The following is a 4,743-nucleotide window of genomic DNA, read 5'->3' as shown; positions in this document are numbered from 1 at the left end:
GCTATATCCTAACCAGAGGCCCGGTGCACAATATTCGTGCACTTGGGGGTGAGGTCCCTCAACCTGGCCTGGGCACTTTCGCAGTCTGGGACCCATTGGGGGATGTCCGCCTGCTGGCTTAGGCCCGATCCTTAGGGCAGTCAGACATCCCTCGCAGTCCGGCTCTCTCTCTCTCTCTCTCTCTCTCATCCTAAACAGCTTCCCTCAGTAATTCTATCCATTTTCTGATTTTCATGTACTATGCTATATCCTAACCAGAGGCCCGGTGCACAAGATTCGTGCACTTGGGGGTGAGGTCCCTCAACCTGGCCTGGGCACTTTCGCAGTCTGGGACCCATTGGGGGATGTCCGCCTGCTGGCTTAGGCCCGATCCTTAGGGCAGTCAGACATCCCTCTCGCAGTCCGGGACCCCTTTCTCCATACTGCCTGCCTGCAGTGGAGGCAGGAGAGGCTCCTGCCACCGCCACTGCGCTTGCCAGCCATGAGCCCAGATTCTGGCTGAGCAGCACTCCTCCTGTGGGAGCACACTGACCACCAGGAGGCAACTCCTGCATTGAGTGTCTTTCCCCTGCTGGTCAGTGCGCATCATAGCAGCTGTTCGGTCAATTTGCATATTAGGGTTTTATTATATAGGAGGATAATCCTGGATGAAAAATGGGTTCTACCGAAAGTAATCTCTGAGTGGTTTGATCATAAATTCCTAACTGGGCATGTCATTGTAGGTGGTCATGCCCCAGGCATATAACTTCTTTAGTAAAAGGTTTATCTTTAACTTAAGCAAGTCCTGATTATTGGTTTTGTGCATCTATGCTAGCACACTTTGAAATAAACTAACCATCCTCAAGAGAGCACATAATCTTGTTAACTCTCCTGTAATCCAATCCCTGCCTTGTTTTCTCCTGGAAACTTCTTGTAATTTTTCTTCTTGTAAAAATTAAGGCCCCTCCTTAATTTCAAATGCATAGTAGAAACTGCAAAACTTTTATTCTAAGGAGCATTTGAGGTCTTGCTTCTGGGTGATTATTGTCAGTTTAGCTAAAATAAAATATTGTAAAAATTATTTGCAAGTTTGGGCATTCCTTATATCAATATACTTTAGATGATATTTTCAGTTTATATTTTTCTTTGGTCCCAATCTAAGTAGCCACGTATCTAATGCATATCACAACCTGGATCATAATACTGCTATCAAATGTAAGGATCATAATAATTGAGAAATACCTGTGTACCAGCAACTCTACTAAATCCATTACCTGAATTATCTCAAAGTTAAAAAAAAAATAGCTTCAAATATTGTCTCCATTTTAAGATGAGTAAACGGAGGCTTAGAGATATTTAATAAATTACTAAATGCATGCAATTAGAATCCCAGATGTGCTCACTTCTTAATCTCATATGGTTGACCGTTTTTTTTATACCACTTTGACTCATGTATATGGAAGGCATTCTCCACAAACATTCAAATTCAACAGGCCCTAAACTGAACTCTTTCATTTGACTTATTAACCCAATGATTTTAAAATTCTGAGTCAATTACACAATGAAGAAACTGGACTTTTGGTCTTATAGACGATAACTAATAAATCACAAATTTTTGCTATTTATTACAAAATAGCTTCTACTTCCTTAGTTCCTAAAAATACAGCACTTTCTACCTATCCCCAGTGGTCAGAGCTCCAGAATCTTCCCCTGAATGAATGTAGCAGCTTTCTGACTGGTGTCCCTGCTTCAGGTCATGCCCCCTCCCATCCATTTCTCACAATGCGGTCTGAATGATTTGCTGAAGTCAAATGTGCTCATGTCATTTCCTTGCTGGCTTAAGGCCTGTCAGTGCCACTGGACAGATCTCAGGATAAAGTCCAAACTCAGGGCATGCAAGGTCATTTGTGATGGAGCCTCTCCAAACCCGTGGCATCTTCTATCCAAACTACTCACGTCACTTTAAGTTCCAATTATGAACAGATATTATTCGTAGATCTCTGAGCAGGCTGTGCTTTTATTTTAGTTCTAAGATTTAAAAAATTATTTTTGTCTTGCTGAAAAATTGTATCTTTCTTTCCCCATTTAATGAGTTTTAACTGCATCTTATCCTTTACGATTCTGCTTGGATGGAACTTACTCTTGTAAGCCTCCTCACTCCCACCAAGATCCCCTATGTTCTCCCCGGGCTCTTAAGCATAATGAGCTTAGGCATCATCATTACCCATTTGCTTGCCTGACTGTCACTACACTTTATTATGTCCCTTCAAGAGTAGCCATCAGGACTTTATTTTCGTTTTCTCCACAAGCAGAGCCTGAGGGAATGGTTCAATTATAAATAATTTTGGAGGTGATCTCAGTAAACACTGGAGGCAGAGTAAAGAAGTGAGGCAGGGAAGGAAAGGTAGTCCGTGAACAGTTCAAGTCCATTACCAGTGTGGGTCAGTGGAGCTTAATATGTTGAGGCACTGTGGGTCCCAGTGTTAATAAAATCTGTGCCTCAGAGTTACCCCACATGAGAGAGCTAGCATTTTCACACACTATCCTGGTTCCACTGACAATTATAGTTTTAGCCCTGAGTAACCCCTGTCCTGGACAAACCAGGGAAGTTAACCACCCTACCACCAGCTATTATCAGTTACTGGTTGAAGGAAGCTAAGGTGAGAGCAGTTGAGTGGAGGAGAGGGTATTGATTCTCTGACACTTCTAGCCTGCTATGTAGGCAGCACAATTAACTCAAATAACACAAAGACCCCCAAATAAAGAAATTTAAGAGCTGGCAGCTGAAGGTTGAATCCATAACATTTGCTGGTTTATGGTTCTAGACTTAACGCCTTACAGTGTCTGGTATGTAGTAGGAATTCAAAAGTATTTATTAAATAAGTGATTTTTTTTTAAAAAAAAAGGGAGAAAGTTTTGGTGAATTGTTTATAGTTGAATCCCCAGTGTGTAGCATCATTTGTAGCACTTAGTAAGCTTAATAAATATCTTGAATGAATGAATAATTGAATAGAGTTCTCACTGAATGAAGTAAATGATCTTTAAGGTTCGTATAAGCTGTGAGATTTTATAATAATAACAATAATCAATGTGCACCTTGCATAGTGTCCTCTTGAAACATGTCACTTTACAGTCTTGGTGTGGGCACTGTGGAGAGCAAAGCACACTACTGAGTCATCCTTAACCTTAGGGAAGAAGAATGCTGCAACGTTTTTTCATCGTCCTCACAGCAGAGTAGCTCTAATTGGAGGAGGGCCACCATGACCCAGTTTGGGGGCCCTGTCACTTGAGAAACATTAAAAACCACACTGTGGGATGGTGCAACATAGACTGACTATTGCCTCCTGAGCTCCACTAATGACAGAAATGTAAAGATCCATTGTTCCGACACTCCCCATGAACATCTTCTGTATTAAAAAAAATTGAATTGAAAGTGAAGGTGTGGGTGTGGGTGTGGGGTGGGCTTAATCTTCAAATAGCTTCCTGAAATGCCGTCTGAAACAAGAAAGGCTTAGAGGAAAGGACATGGGAATACCTTTAAACAACAATAGAAAGTGAATACACTGTATTTGTTGATTGTAGAACATTTAACATTAAAATATTTTTTTTGTGGGGTGTGTGTGTGTGTGTGTATGTATCACTGAGGCCTGCTTTGCTGGTAGTAATGTTTTAGGCAGAATTTCTTATTCTCTGAGCTTTTTCATATACTGACTACATATAATGTACTTTTTTAAAATCCAGATTTTTATCATAGCAATTTTCTAATTTAATAGTATATCCCTTTTCTGATTACTAAGTTAATTCATCTGCATAACTGAGGATTTTAGAAAATAGTTGAGGATTTTTGAAAGAAAAGCACCAATAATCTCTAATGCTCCAAGCAGCATAAATATATTTAGCTTTTTTTCCTCATACCTATCTGTCTATTATCTATCTATCTATCTATCTATCTATATATCTATATCTTTCTATCATCTTTTCATCCATTTATCTAATCTATGTACCACATTTGGAAGCTGTCTTTATGATTTTCTGATTTAAAATATGCTAGGTGGCATAATTAAAATTTACTCTGGGGAGCCCAGGGTTAGAAACCCAGAGAGATTGCAGGTCATGATTTGCTTCAAACATGCATGACTTTTGTAGCCCGTCCTCAGACGGGTGGCAAAAGACTAGGTTCTCATTGGAGAGCTCGCTTTGGGAGCTGGCTTTCAAAGCAGCTGAGATCTAGGCACAGCTACAAGGCCATGGGACTCTGGCCAGGGGACATAAACATAACAATGGCTCTACTAATACTCAACAAATCATATATATTCTCTTCATTCTTTTTCAAATGCTTACATAATATATAATAAATAAATTTTGAGTTAATGTGATCCAAATCCCTCATGAGAACATTCTGAGCCAGCTATTTTCCCCCCTGATGTCACAATGCTGGCTAGTTGCAAAAACAGAGCTAGATTAAAATTTATTTGGTTTTCTATTAATATTCTTTCTATTGTGCCCCATGACTTCACAGCCAAAGGATTGATAGTGTTTGTAGATAGATAAGAATGAATATGGAAAATGAATATGTGTAAACATCCCTTTAAATATTTAAAAGTATGTACTAAAAGTATATATTTTAGTATATATATTGAAAAGTACACTGATAAATAATTTTCACATAATGACCTATCTATATACCCAGCATCCATATAATGAAACAGTATTAGCAATATCCCAGAAGCCCCTCTTGTGCCCAGGAATCCTCTCCTCCCACCC

This window comes from Myotis davidii, unplaced genomic scaffold, assembly GCF_000327345.1.
Source record: "Myotis davidii unplaced genomic scaffold, ASM32734v1 scaffold18, whole genome shotgun sequence".
Lineage (NCBI taxonomy): Eukaryota > Metazoa > Chordata > Mammalia > Chiroptera > Vespertilionidae > Myotis > Myotis davidii.
Note: the sequence above shows the minus strand (reverse complement) of the source record.